Genomic DNA, 25,986 nt, shown 5'->3' with positions numbered 1-25,986 from the left:
TGTCAGCATTCACTAGACAAAAAAAAAAAAAAAGCCACAGGTGCTTTCACCACTTCTGCAGTTTTTACATTTTATATACTCTTTTAGCTCCATTAAAGTCCCTTGCTATACATATATTTCATGGCCATAGTGTTTTTTGCAGTTCAGCTGTAAAGTAGATCTCTTTTGCCTAATAACAGGGTTTTTTTCACTTGTATTCAATTAGGCCCATTTTATTATAGAAACCTCTATGTTCAGTTATTGCAAGGGATTACTATTACATATTCCTATGAATAACTGTTGACTTTAAAGATAAAGTGAGTAGGACTTTTCTTCCAAAACATTTTCATCAATATACTGACAGCTTACAGCTGATACCTTTTAATTACATGGCCTTTTTTGTGGAGATTTATCCTTAAATCTCTTAATAATCCCAGTGAAATCTTGATGTCAACTAATGGGCTACTCCCCTTACAGTGCAATTTTACCAGGCAAAGAAAAGGATATCAATGGTTCCTTTCCTTTTTCCTCAATTTAATAATAAAATGTTAAATGGGAATAGAATTTAGAAAATGCTAGTGCACAAACAAGTGAACAAGTAAAGAACCTGGGTTAAACTCCTTCCTCTGAACTGAAAAAAACTTAGCTGCAAGTCTATGGCGTGCAATTTCATCTTTTAGGAATTTTATTCAGAGTCACAGATGAATACACATTATTTAGCTTTTGTCCACAAATGAAAAAAACAAAGCCAACTATGTCTACAAGGGTTCTGAACAGGAAACGGAAAGAAGCAAAAGACTAGTCTTAATTTTTGAGTAAAATTTAGATGTTAGATGGCTGAGCTATTTGAAATATAATTACAGTTGCAAATATTTTAGGACTGCTTGGTGAAATTTGATAAATAAGGAAAAAATTGGGTGTGAACACGCCATCGATCTGGACATTTGGCGAAGTGCCATCTCTTACAGACCTACGGAGGTTTTGTGCACATTTTTCTGATTGAACGCTCTTCTCCCAGTCAGTCAGAGTGCAGCACAACTTGCCAGAAATCATTCATCAGCCTCTTGCAGAAAAGGCTGTCAGCTAAGGCTACAGGCCTAGCGCCAGGCTGTCAAGTTTTGGGCTTGCAGCCAGTCTGTCATGGTTTGAGGCTGGTAGCCAAGCAGTAACTTTGATGTTTAAGGGGTTAGCCAACTGGTATGTGAGGGTGGCCTATCAGCTCAGAAATAATATACCGCACTCAAAGGTCATGAGTTCTGAAACTAATCTGGCTGTTATAATATTTCTAATAAAAACTAAGGTAGGCATTTTATATTATAAAAAGTGTTCAAATTATTTCAGTATTTGTTTTGATTAAAATTTCCATTACACGTGCTTTTCATTATGTAACTCAATTAGTATATAAAAGATTTTCTGTTTAAAATGTTCAAATGAGCATAATTGTTCAATTTGGAAAGATTACAATGCTTTTATTTAATTAACACTGCAATAAATACTTCATTTTGTAATGAACCCCATACTTTTGGGCCATTAACCATTCAATAAATTTACAGTATGGAAGGTTCTTTATGGGGAAGAAGATAAATAAAGCTATTTAAATGAATGTGCAACAGCTCTGATGCTAAGCAGCAAATTATAGCTTTTTGCTTCCCATCCACTGGAGTTGTACCTCGATTACAAACATATGGGAATGTAATAAACACTATACATTTCAATTACTATTTTGAACATGAGTTACACAACGCTGTCTCAGATTTTCTTTGCAGAAATGCAGTCCACATTCATGGCATCTTCCCAGAAAAAGATGAAATAAATTTTCATCTACCTTTTGCCTTCTCTTCCTCTCACTCCATCCACAGCATCTTCAGTTCTGTAAACCTGTGTTGGAATTTCCTGATTTAGATCAAATCGTTCATTTCTTCACAGGAATAAAAGGAACCAAAAACCTCCCAGCTGTTCTTTGCAATATCAATAAGATGAGGGAAAAATTCCCTGGTAGTTGCATACCCACACACACAAAAATGAATCAAATAACAGAGATCAGGAGCCCGAACACAGTAAGAGGATCATTTGGATCAATTGCACCATTTAACATCCCTTCACTCTGAAGCCTATGGAAAGTGTATCTTAAATTCATAAATCAGGAATTGGCTCAAGAGGTGAAAGTGGCTCTTTCGGGTAGTGGAAGTATTTCTCAGAATCAGATGAGAATCAAGAGCCTCGAGGCCAATCTCTATGATCCGAGCCCACAGTGCGTGATGTGACAGCCTGCAAGGTGCTAAATGCCTTCACATCCCAACAAAATCAGCAAAACTGGGAGCTCTCAGCACTTGCAGGAACTATTCAACATCTTGTTTTGTCTTGGGCTGCCTGGGAAGTGCCACCAGGGCCACAGTGTCATCCACCTGCTGAGGAGCTGTAGTGGCAAAGCAGTTCACGTCTGCCGGTATCTGGTGTCACTTCATGGCTTTATGCAAGGAGGCAAAGTGGGAAAGCAAAATTGTTTCAGATTTACAGGTCAGCTCAGTCGTTCTAGTTTGCCAGAGAAGGCAACATAACTGGTAACAAAATCTAGTGTATGAACGTCACTGGCAAAAAGGTTGCGTTGTAAAACTATGATATCATGTAGGAATATGGCTTCAAAAGATTTTATTGCTTTATTAGCCAAGCTTTCCTTTGTCTAATCCAGATGTTATAATCTAGAATCTTTAAAGGAAAGCAAAAAAAATAAACCACACAGAACCCAAACCGACAAATAAACAAACCCATGAAAATACTTAGGAAATATATTAGACTTGCCTTTTTCACACTTTTAAAAATGGCTGGATGGCATTTTTCTGTAATGTCCACTGGAAGCCTTTCTGATGTTGAACTGTGTTTATGGTACCAATTGTTTATAATAATTATGAAATTAAAATAAGCCACATAACCACGTATTTAGGCATTTCTTACGAACTGTAACCACTGAACAAACTACTCGAAAAACATTACCACATGCTGTATTTCTCATCTGTTATTTGAAGATTTTCTTTCCTAATCTCGACTTAATATATAAACAACACAGACATAAAATAAAACGTAGATTTAGAGAACATTTAATACTACAGGTGAAAAGAAAAAGTACAACTGAAACATGACTTAATAAAAAGGTTTTCTTAAGAGCATTTAAAATTCCCAGGAATGCCTTAAAACAAGTAAACATTTTAAATGGATTTTTTTTTCAGGAAATCTAGCCACCTGTTTTTGTATATTTTCTGGAAAGGGAAAAAAGATAGACTCCTGTTGTGCAAAAATAAATTGTGCTGTTTGTGGTCATTTTATTAAAGATAAATAATTTTTAAAGCTAGCAGTGAAACATAAATGTTTAACACAGGAGTCTCTTTCTTACGGAAGCTTTGAATAAGGACATGCCTGTTTCAAACTGCCAATTTACAGGGAGAGAAGGAGCAAAATATTTTAAAATATTAACGGTATAGTCTGGTCAATGAATGTGTTAAAATCAGATTAAAAGGCTCAACAAGTCATGTCCTGTCCGATACAACCTTCTTATTCTCTGGCACTTGCAAACATAGTGAACTAGGATACGAGCCTCCATGTATTTCAGTGAGGCTGGTCTCACTGTAATAACAAAACACTGCTAGAAGAAGAAAGGATATACCCCTTGAAGTCTATTTTTAAGGCCTATTTCAAAGGCCTCATTAATTGATAAATTTAAGCCTATTTCAAGGACATGATTAATAATTGATACGCTTACATTTCATGGTACTTAAACACAAGTATGTGAAGTAGTACAGTTTAAAGCCAAATGTTTCCCTCGGACAGTAATCTCTGATTACTGATTTTCTTTCTAATTTCAGACTGTGAGAACTGCTCTTTTCTTGCCTAACTGCATGATTTAGGGTCAACTAGATTGAGAAACGATAAAAGATTCCCTTGTAATTAACTGATGTTATCAAGCACCACACATAAAAGTCAAATTTTCTGAAAAAATCTGGTCCTCCAGTTTAGTTCTGCAGTGTTTCTCTGAACTCCCCATGTAGGGAGGGAGACATCTCTGGCTTAGAGCTCAGGTACCAAGGAAATAAGACATTCCTAACTTTCTTCTATATGGCAAATGAGATTAAAAAAAAATAACCCATAATAGTCTAAAGGATAAATATTTATTTCCTGTGTTTGACTGTTAGGTCAAAATTATTTCTCTTTATATAAAAGTAGTTGATTTTCTTTTGAAACATTTTTTTCTTCACCATTCTTACCCTGATCTTCATCCTTCTCTTTTTATGGCAATATAGACACTGAAAGCAATAATGACACTCTCTCCAGTGCTCTCTTCCCTTATACCTGAATCTTGATTTATCTACTTAGAGCACTTTAAGAAAATAATTGAAATTATCGGAGTGTTTATTTCCAGCTCCTTCGGAATCAGATATGATTCTGTGAATCCTGTGAATCAGATATACTATTTTCTGAGACATGTGTTGTAGGACACGGTCACTGTCTCGTGAATATGGTCAAGAATGCTAATTTTTTGACCAAGATGTCTCACAATGGCAGTAGAAATGGATTTGAGGGCTTTTTTTTGATTTTTTTGTTGGTTTGGGGTTTTTTTTTAACGTTTGCAGAAGTCTGATGCTGCCATGAAGACACTTCTGAGATACATAACCAACATACAGTCCTGTTTGACGCCTTAAATGAATGTCATGTCCTTTAATATGTAGATCAAAAGTTGAAGTATCACACATCTCATATGCACAGCACTTGGCATTCCGTGTGAGCTCTTCCGAGATCCTTATCTCTAAACCAGTTTTTCTTCAAAGTCATAAACATCTGGAAATTGTGCACTATTCTTGCTATAGAAATCAAACACTCGAGTCCTTATTTGATCTCCAGGGAACATTCCCATTGCTTTCTTCTGTTGTGTAGGTGCCACAGGATTTAACTTTCTATTTGACAGCTTCTTTTCTTAGGTGACTGGGAATCAGGCAGACAAAGATAAACCAGGCACTTTTTTGCCAGCTGCATTATTTAACTGACTAAATAATAAAAGGTTAAAGAGACAGCATGAGTTTGAGTTTTTAATATTGAAATAAAGTTGTTTAAAGAGAAAAGTCAAAGTCTAATTTGCCCTTAATGGGCATGAAGTGCTAGGTGCCATCCAGAAAGTTGTGGGCCGTTATGCGATCCAAGCCCTTAAACATCCTCCTGGTTGTGGGTCAGACATATGCCTTATATGACATTTTTGCCAGGCAATGGAAAAAGAAGTAAATAAACAGGGTAGATATACAGTAATTTCTTCCTCAAGAAGCACTTGCAGCTTCTGACAGTATCAGGTTTGGGACTTTCGTAAGTTGTTTTCCAAGAGATAACACTCAATACTGGCATGTAATTGAGAAAATAATAGTTTTTCCAAAAGAGAGAGATCTTGCTTCTTCTGAATGTGGCAAGAATTGAGCTTGGCCTGATCTTTAAGGATGGAAATTTCCATAGCAGGTTCATAAAACCAGGTTTGCGTAGAAGGCTCTGGTGTGTGGCAATGGCTTAGCTTTAAAAGGAAGAGACGAACATATTACTGGAAAGTTTTTATTATCTCATCCCGATGTTCCAATTTTCTCCGTTACTACCATCAAGTGATCTCAGTAGCTTCATAACAAATTGAATTTAGGGTTTCTTTTAATTTGTCAAAAAATCAAAAAAACCATATTATACTTTACAGCCCTGATTTATCTACAGAGCTAGGGAATACAGTTTCCCGTATCATGGTAATCCTACTGGCCTTAAGGTTAAAATCCAGTTCCCATCAAAGCAGAGCAGCCAATGTTCCCTAATAATATTTTATTTGATGCTCTCCATTCAGAAAGATTTAGGATGCCTCACATATTGCAGGAAGAAATGAGCATGTGCTGGGTTTTTCATGGAAAATAGTCTCAATAAAACATAATAAAAGTAGAAGCATGAACTGCACATTAGAGAAACAAATTTCCATTTTTCATGTCAAACACTTCAAGGTCTTGTTGAAAAATATGGAAATTTTCTGTGTTTTCTTTTCTTCCCCCCAAAACGTTAATTCTCTCCTCCTGCTGCTTTTATTTGTATTTTCGTTTATTATTTCCTTCTGGAAAAGAGTGATTCTGACCAGGTCTGTTGTCCTGAATGTTCAAATATTCCTTTTCTTTGTGCCTGCAGGATGTGGCCCTTTGCATAGAGCAGGAGTTGCTGGAGCAGCTGACCCATTAGAGCATCTCATAAACAGGAAAGACCTGCAGCAGGTGAGAAAACACATAAAGTTTCATATCTCAGTTTATCTTTGTGCCCAAAAAGCATGAAGTCATTTCATACAAATACCTTAATTGTAAGGCTGTAAATAAAGTGTCCCAGGTTCTGAAACTGCAGCTATGAATAAATACATTTTTTTAAAATGTTACCTCACATCATTAAACTTTCTGAAGTGCTGTCTGTATCTCTTACACTTTTCTTTTTACACAACCCCTTAGAAAACATTTAAATCATAAAACCCATTCAAAGGATAATTATGATGAAGGATTACAAGTTTCATGTAGGCATCTGAAGATACAGAAAAAAAAAGCAGCGAGTTCACCAGACTGACTATACACTGGTGAAGCATCAAGTATGTATTTACTTTCCTGAGTTCGGGATGCCAAGTTAATTTATGAGCAGCTGAATGAAACGGAGCCACGAGTGAGTTCAAGTAAGTGGTCATTCCAGATAAGTAAAAAAATTCCCAACACCACTACTTTTGCATTTAACCACTGGAGATGTTGCCTGTCATGTTGATCCACGTATATTATCTGTGCAATAAGGAACAAGGGGAATTTAATGCTCTTCGAGGGGTCTAAAAGGTACATTTAGTGGTGTTAGTAAGCAATTGTGCTGCAGGAATCTTCGTGGCGGGCTGTCTTGTTCTGGTCTGGGAATTGTCAATCTCTCTACAGCACGTGAGAATAACATGTTGGGATGCCACAAGTATGCGGGTAACATTTATGTAACCTTCAGCCTTTGTGGGAAAATAAAAGCTTTTGTTACTTGGACTTGACTCTGTACCAGATGGTATGAATAAGTGTTTGCAATGCCAGTGTTGTTCAGCTTGGCTGATCGATTCTGTCATACTCCCAAGGAAGTAGAGAGGGCTTAAATAACTGATTCAGGATGTAGAAAATATTTTCCTTTTCCTGTTGCAGTAGTAGTATGTAGAAGTGATGCTATTCTGACTGCCAGCTTCTCACTCGGAGGGATGCATGAATTATGTAAATACTGATCAGCTTTTTAGCAAAGTTCACACAGCTTATTGCCAAACCTTTCATGCATTTTAATTCCACAAGATGCCTAAAGCACAATGGTCTCTATCCTTCTTGTTCTCCTTTATTTTTTTAGGTATTATTGTTGCCTTGACTAAGCAGGTGTGATGCAAAACCTGTGTTTCCTTCTCAATCAAATTCTCTCTCATTTCCAGCCTGGCCAACAAACACATTCTTACAGGAGAACAATTTGGCAAACCTTTCTTTGGTCGGTATGAGCCTGATGACAGCAAACACCTTTTTTCTTATGTGTGGAATATAGTGCCTAGTATACTGGCTCAAAGCTGACTCAGGGATTCTAGGTTCACACAATGAATAAATACAGCAAAGTGATTATTTTATGGAGTTGGCATCTCCTCTTCTTTAAATTTCCCCCCTGTTTCTTCAGGAGCCAAGGTGGTGGATCTCACAAACACAGGCATCGGAGTTGGGTTTTTAACCTGCATCCCCAAAAGGCTTCAGCCCTTAAAGCTCGGTCATGTGTGCCAAGCTTTAACATGAAGCTTGCTGAAGCTGGGCCACAGATCCCAAGCTGCCTTTTTTGTGCAAAATTGCAACTGAAAAACCCACTGATTTTTCATCATTACCAAAAGCATGTTCTACTACTTCCAAGTTCTGTGCTACATACAAAAATCTGCTGAAACACCTACTGTGGTACCCAGCAGGAAAAGTAAGTTTCTGCATGTTTCTGTTGCAAAACCATTTTTATTTTGGCAATGTCACATAAACAGCTCTATGTCAGTTTTCTTCTTCAAATTCCTGGCCTATTTTAGTCTGTCTCCTCTATTTATGTTGCATTGTGTCATTTAGAAAGCTATGAAACTTCCAAGGGTTTTTCAGCTCTTTTATATTGTTACCACAGTACATATCAGACCTGCTCCTGCAGAGAATTCCTCACTGCTCTTATCAGACCACAGGGAAGTCTCAAGATAATATTTCTTCACGTCTTAGGGAGGTAGAGATACACAAGTATTTAAATATTGGTGTCTACAAAACTATTATTACAAGAAAAAGAAAAACCTCTGGCCAAATTGAAATATGAATTATTTCATTAATACCAATACAGCAAAGATGTATTGACAATACTGTAACTTAGAATTAAATTACCCTGTCTCCGTCCTACCTGAATTTATAACAGCTGCATAAGTACTCTTTGGGATACTTTCATGATGAACACAGAACTGTCATCATGGCACTCAGGACTACATTTTAACCTGTACATGTGGCGTACACCTGTGCTTTTTCTGACAATGCACTTGATTTGTAGTGTGGGGAACTCCTAGGTTCAAAGCTAATCTAGTGTCTTTGTTTTCTCTTATGAGATCTTTTCAAGCTTTCCTCTGCGATTCTTACATGGCTTCTGGGGTAGCTGCATCCTTACTTCCACCTGCTTTAAGAATATGGATTTTATTTTCACTAATAGAAAGTTAACTACTAAGAAAAGAAGGACCTGTTGCAGAGTACAAAAGATTATGTGTCACAGCAATGTTGTTGTTCAAATGCCCTACGCTATATATTTTCTCTCAAAGCCAATAACATTCGAGAAGAAATCAACTACTTCTAATGCAGAAAACCTACAGAAAGTCAAACTCCACACCCAGACATAGACCTTCTTCACCACTTCAAAAACCATAATCACTGTCTCTGCTATATTTACCCTGCAATGAACGCTTGCTCTTTCACGTGACGATCACTGTCAACACGTCATTCAACTACTTCTCTTTCTTTTTTACTCATTCCAAAAAAATCACCAACCTCTTCTCTTTCTCATTCTTCCAGTCCAAACTGCTTGTGGACCCAAATGGGACCATCCCCATCACTTTCCTTGTACTTCCCTCACCCTTCCTTGCTGTACTCAAGGCAGCTGCTGTGACCTAAACTCAGTGATAAATGAAGTTGGCTATCTGGACTTTTACAGGCAAAATGGCTATATCCTATATATGGATTATACTAGCCTCTTTGTAATTTAATGCTGGCATCTTTGACAAGGTAGCTGCATTCTGTCTCACAGCATGTTGTATATTTTAAATGCTGTTGTACAACTGCTAGCCAGACCGCACAGTATAAAGTAACGGCTGAACAAAAAAGAGTTTCAGTACTAACAGGCAAACCACAAAAGTTTTGGCAGAGCATCCAAAACTGCTAATGCTTATCAGGACCTCCTGAGAGCCCCCCTCCTTCCTGCAGCCCAGAAACCCCCACCACCAAGTGTCCTGATCCTCATTAACTTCACATCACTGTCATTTGCTAGTTCTTTTCAGCAGCAGCCTCCGCAAGCTGCTTGGAAGTTCCCAAACACAGTAAGAGACATACTTTGCTATTGTTTTCTCATTTTCTCTTTGTTTTTATTTTAATTTTGGCGGGGGGGAGGATGAGAGATGGCAGGAGACATGAGCTGTGCTGGAGAAATTACAAAATTAGTGCAAACTCTGCTCTGTTTCTGTACAGCAATGTGATGCCCTCTGATGAGATCTAGAATCTGGCCACCCCAGCCCTTTAGGGGTCCTCTGTTATTTGTCACACCATCAGGCCTCCAATCCTGCCAGCTTAGTCTGAAGCATGGAAGCAGCTCCATTAAGTTAAAAAGAGATCAGTTTTAAAAGCCTGAAAGCTTATGTCTTAGCAGGTACAAGGACTCGCACACAGGATGTGGGATTGCATCAAAGTGTAGCCAAGGAAAGTTTAAATGTAGTTCTTTACATAAATGCCTACATCAAGCATTTACCTGCCACACAGCTAATTCTCAGGCTTTTCTTTCCCTTCCCCATTCCTGCTCAGCCTGCATTTGCAGGAGCAGGACCACAGCTGCTGTGCACAGCACGGCTGTCAAATCCAGTGCTAAAACTCCATACATATTTCAGAGCTGGGCTCAATGATCTTAAAGGTCTTTTCCAAACTAAACAATTCTATGATTCTATGATTTCTTGACAGAAATACCACCATCGATCCTTTCCTCTGCCAGCAGGCACTACTGCAAGGTCATCTGGGGTTTTATGCAGTTTCTTAGAAATGGCCTAGGACTACAGATGATCTTCAGGATGCGCCACGTAAATCACAATTTTATCTGAAAACTGCATTTACCCTTCCAAAGTACTGAAAACAACACAGACTCTATCACAGGATCAACATTTTCTTCACCAATCCTTTTTCTTTCCTTTCTCTTCCTCCTTATCTGGCTGCTCTTCTTCTCCTACAGATTTTCTTCTTCCTACAGATTCTTCTTCTCCTCAGATTTTGCCCATCTGGCTTCCTGAGACAGACTGTCCTGCTTCCTGCCCTTCTATTCTCTCTGTGCTTCTCCTGTGGTTTGAAATGCTTTACGATATGTGAGTTACACCTGCAATCGCAAGACACAGTGACTGAATCGCCAATCCAGCATGATGGCATATGTGGGACATAACACCAGCAAAACCTTTAGCAAAATTAATTTTTCTCCAGATCATGAAGAATCACGGTTCTACAGGAAAGCAACTAGTCTGAGTCTTAACAAATCCGTGACCTGTTAGTGCCCTGGGGAATATCTGTTAGGTGTCAACAACACTTAGATAAAAGCACTTGCTAACATGATTACACTCAGTCGGAGAGCAACAATATGATGTTATCCCTTGACTCTGATCTGCAGTGCCATCCGCAGAATGTATTGAGGGTTTTTTGGTTGTTGTTTTTTAACAATAGCAAAAATAGCTTCTTACTTCCTTGTGGGTGGTATATTAAATTTGAATTTTTTCCTCCTAAAGAGCTTCAGCTATGAATTTATTTTCTCCCCACCCTGCCTGAATTCTAATATTGTGCTAATATTAGTTGTGCCTTGGGGTTGCTATAAATCTGATATGCTGATTTTTGGATTTTTTTCTTGTTTTGTGTCAAGAGTTAGAAAAAAATTAATTAGCAAATGATGCAACACCAGAAAAATCCTGATTCTCAGGATTTTCTTAACATGCGGTGTATTCTTATAGACATAGTCTTGCTGCAGGTAAAAATATGGTCTAGGTTCAGTAGTTGTGGTGATATTCCTTAACAAAGGATACAGTGTAGATTATGTATCAAACAGCAGATTGTCAGGAGTGGAATTAGAAAATTCTCATGTCAGAGAATTCATGCCAATTCAGACATGTCTCCATGGGAAATGAAGTGACACAAGTAATGGTGAAATGGGTCTAATTAACCAAGTAGTGCTTGTTGGCAATTTAAAAAATAAATAAGCCTTTAATTTAGGAAAGAAGTTGAATTCAAATAATAATTCCCCGAGAGAAAAAAAAAAAGCCCACCAACAAGTAGATCCGTCATTCCTGTTTCATTATTCACTTTTTGATAAAGAGACAGGTTTTTCTGTCCCCAGCTGGAGAAAAGGGAAAAAAAATGTGCAACTCACAAAGCAGGTCTGTCTCTTTTAGCTCTACCTATTAGAAATAATCAAGTTATTTAACATGCTGCATTATTAACAAGAAATTAAAATTTTTTTTCTGAGCAGGTGCATTAAGAAAGAAGGAGGAAGAAACTCCTGCTGTCTGAATACATGTTATTAAAGGCTGGATATTGCTTATGTGAAGCTGTGATCTTGCACTGTTATCAGCTGACACTATAGTTTGGTCTGGGATTACAGTCTGATCACTTACATATTTAATAATTATATATTACTGCATAGATACTTCATATCAACTCCACTGCTTCCTGGACACACTTCCCTTGTCTGTGCCTCTCTGCTGTATAACCATACAGTGGAGGGAGACAAGGCCTTTACTCTGTTTCACTGAAATTATATTTCATTTATGCTAAAAATATGTATTCAAAATTGCTAGTCAAGTTTCTTGAGCAAGAAACTAGACACCATGCTTTCTAACTCATCTCTCAGAACCATTCAAAAAATAGCGACTTCACATCATTTGTTTTTTTTCCACCAGCAGAGTAGAAGGTCTGAGGAACGCCTGGGTTCGGAGACTGAGCTACTTTGTCCACTAAGAAATTCCCTCTGAGCACTTTGGTTTACAGGCTGGCCAGTGTAAGAGAAGTTTATCTATACACCAGATTATATACAGTATTTGTCTGCCTAAGTCTTCTGCTTTTAAGTTTGCTAATCCTCGTATCTTTGGGTTCTGACTCACAAGTCAGATAGTTATCTTAGGACATCTGTACTGACTTCTGCCTCTCTGGTGCCTGGACCACCTGGTGCCTGATGACACATCAGCTCATGGACCAGCTGTCGCAATCTCCCATCTCTAACTAGTGGCAAAACCACACAACACCTCCAGCACAGTGCTCACCTGCAAAATGGGCAATGGAGACTTGTGCTCCCTAACACTTTAAAGGAAGTTAAACTCAGTTATCTGAATTCTAGGCAAATGGTAAAAGGCCCTCACTCATCTCTCTTACCTTCTTTCCCAGAGGTTTCCTCAGCACTATTTTGCCCCACTTTGTGTGGCAAAAGTTCATGGCTTTTCCATGAGCTCAGATGCTGCATCTGAGTGTTCTTGGAGGCTGTTTTGAACAGCATGGTGCATAATGCATCGGTTGTCAGGACCTGTCAAGTCTGGTCATGTTCAGAAGCAGAATCCCTAGGTGTTTGTGGATTTTTACGGTTGGAAATATATTCATGTCAGAACTCAATCAAACTGAGTTGCAGGGGAATTTCTCAGGAACTTTAATGAAAAGTGTCCCAGTCCCTTCAGAGGAGAGGTTTACACACCAATTAGTGACAGTTCTAGTGACAGTGAGGAAGGGAGCAACAACTATAAAAACACAGAATTTGCTGAAACATGGATGTCTGGAATGGAATTCAAAGGTAAATGATATAAAAATATGATATAAATATATGATAAATAAAAATATGATAAATATTATGATAAATAAATATTTATTATGATAAATAAATATTTATTATGATAAATAAATATTATGATAAATAAAAATATATGATAAATAAAAATATGATATAAAAAATGATATAAAAATGATATAAAGGTAAATGATATAAGGAGTTACAGGAGCAAAATCTCTCTTTTGACAGTTGCAGCTCTTGGGTGCCATTTTTATGATGCTGGAAGTTGGCAACTGTAAATTTGCATCTTTTAGCTGATAGTGGATAACCCACTGGTTATGAAGAGATGGCCAGATGTCATAAATTCGAATGATATATTAGAAACAGTCTCTGAGGCCAATTTGCACAAGCTATTAATTATTTGGGAGGACGAGGCAGGGGGGCAGAGAATATTTTAGGGAGCACTGGCCTCTCTGAAACCCTTCTCTAAAAGCTGCCATTGTTGGTTTTGATCCCATAGAATAATAGAAAGTTTTATGTTGTTTATATAAGTCTTCCCATTAGTTTTGTTTAGTAATGTAATGAGAATTAATACAGTCCCACGTTCCCACTTGGAACAAATCATTGCTAGCACTGACATTCAATCTGAGAAAATAAATTAGTGACTTGCATAGCACTTAAAGCTTTCCTATTCTTGACTTTTTGACTGGAAAGTTTTGTTTCAACTTTTCATGTCACGATTCTCTGTCACCTGTCGAAGCAATACTGCTTAACAGGTTTTTTTTAATCCTCAGAGAGTTCTTCCCAGAATTTTGCCATCTGGCCATCATGGTCTGTTTTTCTGCATGTCGTCTGGTTTTGATTTAACAATTCTGGTTGTGGTTTACAAACTCTTGTCTGTGACCTCTGTATCTTGAATATCCTCTATGAGTCACCTCCATCATCAGTGTCTTCTGATTCCTCTAATTTCTTCTGATCACCTCTTATACCTGACTAAATGGACTTGTTTATTTTGGCCATAGTCTAGCCTCTGATCTTGTCCTTATTTAATGCTTAATCTCTTTTACAGCTCAGTTGAGATACATCTTGAGGGGGAAGAGGGGAGTCACCTGTTCTTTCTAAGTGAATTGTTAACTACAGTAGTGTCTCAAGTAGCCATACAGTATTTGGACCTTCCTCCTTCAACAGTAATAGCATTCACAATTTGTTCTTGATGTCAGTAATGTAGTGCTCAAGCAGCAGTTGGAAGACAGAGCTCAGTTAAAGCAGAGCTCCTGTAATATTTTCATTGCTCACAAGTGCAGCTATACACGTGACCTTCAGCTCTGAGAAGAAATTTCACCAAGATAAATTTTGCAGCTGACAAAAAGAAGTACAAGGCTACCTGTGGTTTGGCCTTTAGCCCATCAGTAACACTATTTAGGTTTCCCCCTATTGCTTGTGAAGAGGCCACAGTGTGGCAGACACAACCAGATTTTTTCAGTACAGAACTCTGCAGACCACTGGCCACCTTTGACAGACTCTCCTGTTCTCATCTCCTAATTAGGTAATTTTAATCACTTTGCAGACATGGTAAATTCACCCTATTACTGAGAATTAAAAAAAAAACCAACCCAACCCATGCATAACTTTTACAGTTCAAATGAGCCATGTTTCAAAACATAAAAGCAAGTATTTTCTACAGAAAGATAATTTGTTATCCAAACAAATATAATTAGAGGCAATCTGGTGAAATAACACAGACTAAGGAAAAATACAAAAGAATACCTAGAATCTCTCTCACATGTTTTTGTCTGATTTATCCTAATTCTTCCATTACTCAAGTTTTAGCAATGAAAAAAGCAATCATACTCTAGATTTTTAGCCAGAAGCTTGAAGGAATCTTGTCCTACAAAATGCACGCTAAGTCTAGGCTGTAATGGCTTCTCTTCCTTTAAAAGTGTAGCAAATAATCTTGCAGTGTATCCAACTAAGTTTTTCTTTGCCCATGCTAATTGGTATAGACTTTACTATAGCCATCTCAAAGGGATAGCGTAACAAAAGTGAAAGTTGCAGAGAAACATATGCACAATTAAATGTACCAGTTTGTAGTAATAACAGATCCAGCCTTCCAGAGAGCATCGAGCTTTCGTGAACTGTTCAAGCACTCGTTAGCTGTTGACATTCTTTAGAAATGAACAGCGTATTTGAGTTTGGGAGAGTAGCACATGATCTAATAAAATAAACAAGTCATTGTCATCTGCAGGTAGTGTGCCAGATATATGACTTAAGCCTTGGTGGAAGGAATAGCACTATTTGCATGGAATACTCATAATAACACCAATGTTCAGAAAGCTCTGTTGACAGCTCTTGGACTCTGCAGGGAGATATGAATCTTCACCTGCTGTCTGCTCCCACCTGCTGTGGAGCTCTCTTGTAAACTTAGGGACAGCCTTTGGCTCCTCTAAAAAAAATCAATCATTCTACATATAACTATTCTGCACCAGTCATTTAAAGCATAACCCACTAGCCTCGACTTTTTTTATCAGTACTTATATGAGCATGATAGACTATGATGTCCTTCGTGAAAATAAATATGAGTGGAGTGATTTGTGATTGGTGCCTTCTGCCTTACTCAGACTGAGGACAAGGGCTATATACAACATCCTATTCCCAGGCAGCCCTCCTGGATGAGTAGACGTATCAAAGGACTCCAACTGGCATATTGAGCGCATCGTGGTGAAAGGGTGTCCCACCCGAGAGGCAGCCACTCCTATATTTCAATCTTTATCTCCAGAGACAACTGACCGGTCCTATGGAGCTGAGTGTGACTTGGCATAGATATCTTTAACACCATCACAGAAAACTGCATCAGCTCCCTTAAGCACATTACGTTTACTCAAATGCTCGCTACTTACCACACTGAAAGGGTTTGTTTTGCCCAAAGGACATTAATAGAGAACTAACTAGAAGGAACATTTTAAAGGTTCATGGATTTGTAATAAAATTGCATGTTTCACCAACTATTACACTGAGGGAGCTGATAAAATGTACAATATCAATTAAACAGTCTGGCTAGTTGTCATGCAAAAAAAAAAGAAAGAAAAGCGTGAGCCTTTAAATGTTCAAAGCACCATCTTACAGAGCAGGAACTAATTAAGCACGCACTAATGAGGCATGATCTTATGAAACAAGAATTAATGAAACTTCAAAGTGCTACCTTTTGAAGTACAAAGCTGGCAAAAACAGATCTAGATAATTGCCTAACTACTCGGAGTCACGTCCCAGTTCAGGCTCCAAGACTGGCCTAAAAATCAGTTGCCACCCCCTCTCATAGCAATAAGGAAGTGAACAATCAATCTGGACTGGCTTCTGATAGTGGCACTTAAGGACTAGCTCCCCATCATATATATTTGTACAATATGGACAAGCTCCAGCAGGAAGCGAGCAACACCATCACCTCACCAAGAGGAAACAGCTTGGGGCTAAGCTACACAAAGCTATTCAGCCCTCTGTCCACAGGAGGCTGTTTTGAAGTTAACAGAGAGAAGACAAATTCCTGATCTCAGCAGCTGGAGCTTTACAGCTTTGCTATCTGGAACTTCATAAGCTAGTGTTTAGGAATTTCTCTAGCTGATGTACCAAGGGAGTGACAAAACCAAGGGTTGGTGTGTCCAACTCTTGTTGCTTTCCTCCCTGCCTAATGAAGAGTCAGCTAATACAAAGCAGGACAGCTACAAAATGAAAATCAGGGACACATCCAGAAATAACAAATAGTCTGGTAGCTAAGGATGCTTGCCAGACACGCAGAAGACTGCCTTGTAGGTCCTGGCTCCAAACCAAGGCCAAACAAGGACTTGGTTTTGCTAGCCAGCACCCATACCAGCAGGTTACAGAGGTCATAGGAGCCCTTGTACTCTCCATCAACAAAATATTTTACTAGGCTAGAGATACACTGTGAAAAATTACTTGTTTGGGAATTTTTCAGAGCTTATCAGTGTAAGGCATGTCCCTTCCAAAAACCTGGGGATGAGACTACCTGGGGCAAAGAATTAGTTTTGAGATACTTCTCCAATCAGTTCAGCGTAATCATCTCATCTGAACTTTGAAGGCTGTGGTAACAATTGACAAATTGTCATTTGCAACTGTCTAGATTCTTTCAAAATAAGCTTGATCCAAAAGAATCAGTCCCTAATTGCCTGCAGGACCATGGGAAGAACGCATGTAATAAAACAAAAAAAAAAAAACCCAAAACCAGTTTATGCGTTGGTAAGGAAAATACAACTGGGAAATGATGCAATCTACCAAGTTATTTTCTAAATGCTTCGAAGTAATTAATATGAAACAGAACTCTATACCATTCAATATTTTCCCTTCACCCAGCACTCAGACTAGTTCATTATTGACTTTAATCAGAAAGATTCTAAAGCACCTATGTCAGGCAAAGACTTTATAGCAACTATGGATTCCAGCCATTCTCACAAATATACCTATTAATGTGAACACATTTTGCATGCTACTAGTATTTAGCATATGCCTTGAGGAAGAATCTCGAAGTCTAACATATTAAATGCACTTTCTTCTTCTAGATACTGTAGCAGAGCAATAAATCACATTCCTAGCCTCTGATCTAAAGCTGATTGTTTGACTAGATTTCAGGTGACTCTGTATGAAGCATGGAAGTCATTGGGACTTCAGCTCATTTCACACAACACTAGAAAATGGTGCTGTGCAATAATACACTTCAAACTTACCAAAGAAAATCCAACTGCTGGATTTTAGTGGTAAAGAGGCAATTTTCACCATTTCATAATTTGTTCATACATCCCAAGTTCAGATTTAGAATATTCCACTCTTGACCTACTCTGCTGTATCTTGTCATCCACTTTACCTTTTGCTGTCTGAGCTGTTGCCTTCCCACCTTTTGCATGAAGTCCACTGTGTATCATAAAGATTTTGAACCACATCTGAAATATCTGGATTTTTATTGTCTACCAAATCATTGCACCTTTAGCTTCTTCAACAGCTCTGGTTACGGTCTGATTTATTAGTGCTTGTCCTTGTTATTGTTACTACAATTTTGAGACGAAAATAAAAGCTGTCATACAAATTATTGTTCTTATACATATACTGGAAACCCAGATAAGGGCATTGGATGTAGATTTAAAGCCCCTTTCTTTTACTTAAAAATAATGCTTAACTTTTTTCCTAGATATGTTTTTATCTTTTTTTCTTCCAACAGAAAACTATTTTCCAAGGACATTTGGACATGTTTTAAACAGACAGTCATGAAATATGCAGGATCATATCCTCAGCTGGTGTAAACTGATGACAGCCTTTCTTTCAAAGCTGGCTTTATGCAACCACCCTGTTTTTTGACGGTTGTGGCTCAAAATCTATCTCAAAAACAACCACTTTGGAAATGTTTACACGCCTGGCTGCTCTTATTCTATCCTCTTTTGTTTATATCTTAAATATTTTGGACCAGATACATGATTAATTCAGTGGAAATTTTACCCTGGTTACTCACGAGTTGCTTTACAGTGGTTTGACTTAACTTGAGGGAGTGGAGAGATTGTGTTTACTGATGGAGGAGAAAGAAACAGCAGTCATAAACTCCACACTGACACTGCCGATGCACAGGAATGCTGCATACTGCCCTGTCAGCATTCAACCATGCTTCCATACTTCTCACATTTGACCAGTGAGATTCCAGATTCCTACAATTCCCAGAGTACCCAAATCTGCTAGACTGAGGCCAATATCAAGTTATCACAGTAAACTTCAATGAATTGTTGTAGCTTTTCAAACTGTATTTATAGGTCGAGAGGAGGATTTGTTTTGTTTTCCCCTCTTTGAAGCTTCAGAACATATACTTTTTAACAAGATATTATCTTGTAATTAGAAAAAAAAGAAAAGGCTTTCTGGCCCTAAAATCTCTGGCGTGCAAAATAAACATACAAGCTTTCTTCTTTCATGTTTCCCAGACCAGACATTTTCACACTCCTGGGAAGCTCCTACCTCCTGTTCCTATCAAAGGAAGACACTGAGGAGGGGGTTAGGGGAAGCCGGGGCTTTCAAAATTGCTTTATAGTGGGATCAATTGTAGACTCCATGCTGCTGCTTTTGTTTTACACAGATACCAGGACTCGTGGCTTCCTTCCTTCCACAGAAGCCAATCTCCCTTGTCCCCCCTGCCATTTCTGTGGTTATCAGAGCTTTCAGCTACACAGAAGCCATAATGAGAACAAAGATCAAACCTCCAACGGAACCCAGTTAGGTAGGGAAATAACTTTCATAAAAAGCTAATTCAAGCACAAGCCATTCTCCCAGCTTAGGTCAAAAAGCCCTGTGCCACTTCTGACTCTTAAAAGACTGGTCAAAAGTCACTTCCTTTCCCATTTTAATGAACAATTTCAATGTCACAATGGTGACACTGGAAATGATCTTCAGACAGATACCTTAAAAATGCTTAATTGTATGAAACACAAGTTGAAAGAATATCCCACAGGAAAGCGGAGGGGTAAGGAGAAGATATGATTCCCTACTACCCCAATATCATTGAACAGCACCTACTTAATGCACTGTAATAGCTTATAAGCAATAGGAATACAGTGAAAGCACATCAAGTATTTTTAGCTGTCTTTGAATGAGAAATAGCAGGTTGAAATAAGGATTGGAGAAAAGCAGCAGTTCACCACAGACCACCAGAGCACCACAGAGACCTTCTGTCGGGACAGATTAATTCTGTAAAGCTGAATTAGCTTCCTGGTATTCAGTATAGCCAGATCTACACACTCAGAAATTCTGAATGAGACCCCCAAAATCACGAGACTGGCTTTAAGTTGAGATTTAAGAAAAATATGACTGTCTTATTCACTTCACTTTCTGGGTGTTCAGCCTCTAGGGTTAACATTTCCAGGCTTCTGTTCATAATCACAAGGAATATTTAGAGAACGGAAACTGAGATTTTTACATGCTTCAAGGGCTGAGGTGTGAAGAAAAACCCTAAGCTTTGTAGGAGATGTGATGAAGTCGTCATAGTTGGCAGTGCTGTGGGTATTATGTAGCTTGGCCTTGTCCAAGAGAAAAATATTCTCTCCAGCTGTTGACCTTACAAATTCTCCTGGTCTCTACTAGTGATACTGCTCAGTCTCAGGCAGCTTCTATACCTCTGCACAACTTATCTGAACTCCAAAATGTTTAGAGTTTATTCCACAGTAAACTGAGCTCAACCCTGAACAGGCAGAGCAGCCAAAGAGCCAACATCAATAGCTTTTCACAGTTTGGTTGGCCCCAGGAGTGCCAAATATACCATAGCAGATAGAAATCTGAGACATATAATATTTTTCTAAAAAGAAAGCTAATTTTCTCAACATCTAATTAAATTCTCTAGTAGTTTCACTGAGAAGTCTGATGCTGGTTTCATCTCAACTTTTAATGAACACTGATTTTTTAAAGAAACTGTTTATTTGCATTAAAAATTTACTTCCCCACATTCCCCAAAGTATCAAAAGAAATTGAATGTTAGATTTATAATTAATGTGGTTTGGATTTTAAAAGAATTTTTTTACAGCAAAGAACATTTCCATAAATCATGTCTATGATTGAAAAAACATGGTCATAACTGAAGACAAAACTGCTTCATTTTGCATCTGTTTCCCATATATAAACGTGTCAGGTTTACATAAAACACACTGATAAAGATGAGGAAGGAGGGAAAACAATAAAAATAGCCTAGGTTTTATCGGTAACACCTCTTTTATTATACTTTCCTCTGATATTATTGTGACCAAACTCATCACTTCTCTTGCTTGATTTAGTCACTTAAGCTATTAAAAAGTTAAAAGAAAAATAACTCCTATGGAATTAAGCTCCTAGTTCAGCCCTAGAGAAAAGCTGGCATGTGCAATGTGTCGTTACCTTATTTTTTCTGACCACTTCACAGATAATAGCCTTAAGTTAGTTCATCACAGAAGCGATTTCTTTCTGCTGACACCAAAGTTGGTCATATTGATAGCTCTGATTTCAGGGCCATATATTCACCTAGGGTTAGCCAGTCCTATTCTGTCACTGCTGGCAGGGCAATGACAGTTTGCATCAGGGAAGGATTTGCCCAGTGCTCCCATAACACAGCAGAAGTGAAGTGAAGCAGTTTGCCAACAGAACCACTTATCACCTGCAATGTCCTACTTTTAGTATTACTCCACAGCAAAACATACGTCTTTTGGCTAATAGCTTCGCTGCCTAGTTGGCCAACAATCTGCTGTTAATAAAAAAGGAACACTAATATGTTTCTCCTAATATTTTTAATTAAAATGTACATCTTTAATATATTTGACTTCCTTTTACTGGAGCAGTTTGGCATGAAACATCAGAGAGAACAAGAGTATACAGCAAAAATAAATTATTTAACCTACCATCATCTTGATGGGAAAGCATATGTAGCAAAGTTTTCAAACAGAGGTAGGTAATATGCTATATAATTTTTTCCTCTTAGCAAGTGTGTAGTTAGGATGGCTAATGCAAAATCTGTCTCATTCTTCACACATAAATGTCCCTTTAAAATTGTTTTTTTGTCTCTTTCAATTGACAGTGGAATCCCCTTCAGTTTACTCAGGATTTAACTGTTTAGGGCATTTGAAAAAAACATAAGCAAATCTTAGTTTCTATACCTTATTTTAGCAACAATAAATTATTTAGAAAAAAGTGTTTGTGAGAAATTTCTGCCAATAAATTCCCCTGTCCTTCAACCGTAAGACACATTTATTTTCATGATATGCCCATTCATCTACAACTCAACTGGAATAAAAGAAAAATTGCTAAAAAATTTTCAAGAAATAGTAGGTGAGAAGCAAAACTATCAGTTTTCTGGTGTTTCAATTAGGCAAATTCATAGGCAATTTACAAGTCGGATGGGATTTAAATGAGGTTGCCATTGGATATGAGGGCAAATCCAGCTGTGGGGTGGAGATGCTCCACAGAAGCCCAGCAGCCAGGGCGTAGGATTCGACCCTTTACGCTCTGCTTTCCCATCCAGCCTCAAGAGGCTGCTAAAGCTGGCTAAAACCAGCCCTCATTATTGTTTTGTGCTTCCTTTTTGTTTTAGTTGGCATTTATTTACTTGCTGAGGGCAAGGTAGCCTCCAAACTAAGGCAAACCGCATTTTTCAGAGGCACAGAAAGAAAGATGTGATACAATTTGTGCTGACAAAATGGAAACTCGATTTGCTTCCCCACAGCCACAAGGACTCGAGATGGCTGCCCAGCTCTTGGCTCCCTGGCCATCCAGCATCGCTGTGGTCGCAAGGAACAAACGTTCACGAATATCATGGCCATTTGTGAACAGCTCCCTCCCCGGTCCCGGCCAAAAGCCATTTGAAAGGGCTTTCAAAGGTCTTGCCTGCCCCTTCCCAACCCACAACCAGTGCCCACCAAGGGCTTGGCTGTGCCCAGTCTGCTCCTTGGCCACAAAGAGCCTCGCAGCAGCCCCATTCCCTTCCCTAAGGCCAGGAAGCTGCAAGTCAAGAGCCAAAATGCAGCTGCCCTTGCTGGTGGGAGCCAGGGTTCCCTGAGACCCTTCCACCTCCTGCCCAGCCTCGCTGGCACAGCCCCGTCCCCAATCTGAGACAGAGGAAACCATGAAACCACACAAAATGAGGCAGGAGGTGGGGGAACTGGGAGAAGGCAGGACAAAAAAAGAGACAAAGGTTTAAGTAAATACAGATAAAACAATGAACCAACAGAAACTCCATGGTAAATCAGACAAACAACACAGCTGCTGGCAGCCGGCGTGGCACTGGGACACATGCTGAAACAGAAGAGCTTGTATGTGAGCATGGGCTCAAGCATATTTTGGGAAAGCCCTGGTCGTTCTTCCCCCCATGGTTCCCTCAGCAGCCTTGCCTCTGTGTCTTTGTCCTGACAAAATCCATAGTAACTTGAACCAGCTCTGACAGCGCAGAGTGAGGAGGCAAGAAAGGAAGTCCCTTTCTGCTAGAGAAATGTTCATAAACCTTCAAGCAATCATCTTTTTCCCATGATGTGAATAAGCTGTGTGAGAAATTTGTTTTGCATGAGCAAAGGCTGCAGGACTGAGTCTAGGGACCACCTTATGAAGATGAAATATTTTCCTGATTTGGTTTTTATGTTCCAAATCTTTGTATTAGCCAGTCTCCTAAATAGCAGCAATGCCAGATTTCCTTTACTGAGCCTCAGTCAGCCAGCTTTAGGTGCCAAGCCAAAACAAAACAAAAAAATTTATTGTGTGTTGCTATCTCCAGCTCCTAACAATATATTACTCAAAATTTGAAAATTTTAACTGTGCCAAGCATTCTTTATCAAGGAGGTACCTGGATAGGAACCTTAATTTCTGAGTGTTTCTGCAGAGAATAAACCACTGCTTAGTAGTAGGAACATTACAAGATAAATATATTCTGGCTCTATAAACTTGAATTCTGTGCTGATTTAACCCCATATACCCAAGAGCATAAGAACTGCCATAACGGTGATGCATCTAACCCCTACCCACCAGTCTGCAGAAGTCGCTCAGCTAGCACACAGGGAAATAAAAAAAAAGTGCAAAGATGTTGAATACTCCCAGTACTGGGAACATTCTCCCAGTCTTCAACTATTTGCAGATCTGCTGATTCCCAACCCCAGTCTGGTTTTCTCAGTAACTCTCAGAGGGTGTCTCTCATGAGTCCATGAGACTTGGCTGGAGCCCTTGGGGAACACCTGACACCCAAAATGTACTTGGTCAAGAGGTTCTTCTCATTTCATAGAGAACTTGGGAGGGGGTTGACCTGGTCTCCACAATCCTCACCTGTGATCCCTCATTCTCACAGCACAGACAGGCAAGAATCAATCCCAGCCCGCCTACTCACAATGTTCTAAACTTAAAAGAGAAGTAGTAAGGCACAGTGCTTGTAAGAGGTGGGGGGCAAATGAAGAAAAAGGCAATTAGGAGGTAATAGCTCTACTGGGTGAGCTATTTCAATAGCTTTGATTTCCACATTAAACTAGCAAAAACTCTGATGTTTCCAAGTTCACTGGGATGTGTGTCCAAATTGACCTTTTATTGCATATGGTCAAGTGCTGTGAAAAATCCCACCACTTAGCATCTCTCTGTTATCTCAGCCACAGGCAGGGAAATTCTCCCCTTCAAAGAGAACCATAAAAAGAGATGACTGAGACGGGGACTTCAGCGACATCAGCATTTCAAACTCCACATCCCCTCAGGAAAAGAGGGGGAGGGTTTGTAAGGGAAAAAAAAAGGCTGTTTGTAAGAGTAAACTGATCAACGGCAGTAGTTTCTCACCGACCCATATTATGCAACGTAGGAGAAGAAATGCCTCCCAGGCTCTTCATATGGAAAACGTAGTAGCAAACCAGTGCAGGTACAATTCTTGGTGTATTAATCTGGCATCAGGGCCATTGGTAAATCATTTCACCAAACACATAAGCTTACAGTTTTTTCCATATAGTAGCAGTGAATTGACATCTCTATACCCAACACTTACACAACCTCCTTTCAGCCCCCATTTTACTGAGGAGCATGATTTTTCCTCCACTAATAGATCTATAGTCAAAACTTCTGCTGTATACTGAATGCCAAAATAGATGCTGCTGTATGTGGGTGGGAGGGGGAAGGAGTCTGCCAGTATAGCACATTTCTTTCAGGGAACTGGTATAAACTACATGGAGACAAAACACTAGCTTGCCAGTATAAGCTGTGGCTACACTAGGAAAGTTTGCCAGAATAGCAAACTGCCAAATCTTTTCTAGCATAGAGAATCAATGCTATTCCACAGATAAATGTTGCTTCAGAATTTAACTCTCACTATTCTCACCATACTGCATGTAGGAGCTGACAAAATTGATAGATGCTACTTCTTTTCTCCATATTCTCTCTGAGATCAGAAATTTCAAGAGGCCCAAACTTTCTTGGGGGAAGGTGGGAAGGGAAGAAGCCTCTGGAGGCTGGGTTATAGCCTGATGTATTTGTTGCACTGGGACAGATGCACTGGGACATGCCCATTGCTGCATATAGAAACAGAACACCTGACTTTGCTGCATTAGAAAAAAAATTAAAGGGAGTACTATAGTGTTTAATTTAGCTAGAGTAGTCACTAGTATCCTCAAATTAATTCATTAAGTTGTCTTCTAACATTAAACATGAAGGAAATAGATTTTACTTGCAAATGAGAAGACTGGACAACAGCTTGACGTTGAGATGGAATAAGAGCATGTTCTTAAAGTAGGAAAAAAGTCACCTGGTGTAGCAACAATAATCATTTCACAGGGCTTTCCACATGTTTGTACAGGACCTTCTAATGTAACACCTGTGACCATCTTTCAGATACACTTACCCAGAGTTAAAGCAATCATAGCTACAGTCCTTCAGAGACTTCCACACTTTACAAACTATGAGTAGATGCAGAAAGGCCAGAATATCTGGCACAGTAAATACCATAGACGCAGAAGCCAGATCATCAATCTAGGACAGAAAACAAAGTAAGTGTATTTCCTTTTTCTTAGATGGCACTTCAAGTAAATATCAAGAACTTTTCTGGGGGAGCATATAAAATATAAAATAATCACATCTGAAAACACACCAAAAATTATTTTAAAAGTCATGTTGTATTCAAAGATTTCATCACAGCCTGAGAAAATTCCTTTTATCCTTCAAAGAAATGGTTGACCTCAGCATCTGAAAGCAGGGAGACAGAGGTAAGGAAGCCAATCTATCACCTAGCAAAGTAGAATGTTGTATGTATGGCTTTTTCTGTGCAAGTCGGTTTTTTATCTGGAATTTTCCTCACATTCACAAAATCTTGATAATTAACCTTCTCAGAACATTTAAACACTACTGTCTAGAGCACAGGAAATTATACTGTTGAAGTCACCACTTTACAAATGTTGGAAGCATTGCCCTAAGGCCATCCACTCATGCTTTTTG

General features: G+C 38.8%; 1 long non-coding RNA gene across 1 annotated transcript in view; it reads left to right on the top strand.

The window, feature by feature from the left end:
* Positions 1-25,986, top strand: part of LOC138725299 (uncharacterized) — a 31,274-nt gene that overhangs the window by 3,317 nt on the left and 1,971 nt on the right. The window contains exon 2 of the long non-coding RNA XR_011338222.1: positions 21,384-21,492. This is a non-coding gene — a long non-coding RNA (uncharacterized lncRNA). The remainder of the gene's footprint in view (positions 1-21,383; positions 21,493-25,986) is intronic.

The sequence above is a fragment of the Phaenicophaeus curvirostris genome, chromosome 11 (assembly GCF_032191515.1).
Source record: "Phaenicophaeus curvirostris isolate KB17595 chromosome 11, BPBGC_Pcur_1.0, whole genome shotgun sequence".
Lineage (NCBI taxonomy): Eukaryota > Metazoa > Chordata > Aves > Cuculiformes > Cuculidae > Phaenicophaeus > Phaenicophaeus curvirostris.
The sequence above is the reverse complement of the archived record's forward strand: the minus strand, read 5'-3'. Positions and strand labels throughout refer to the sequence as shown.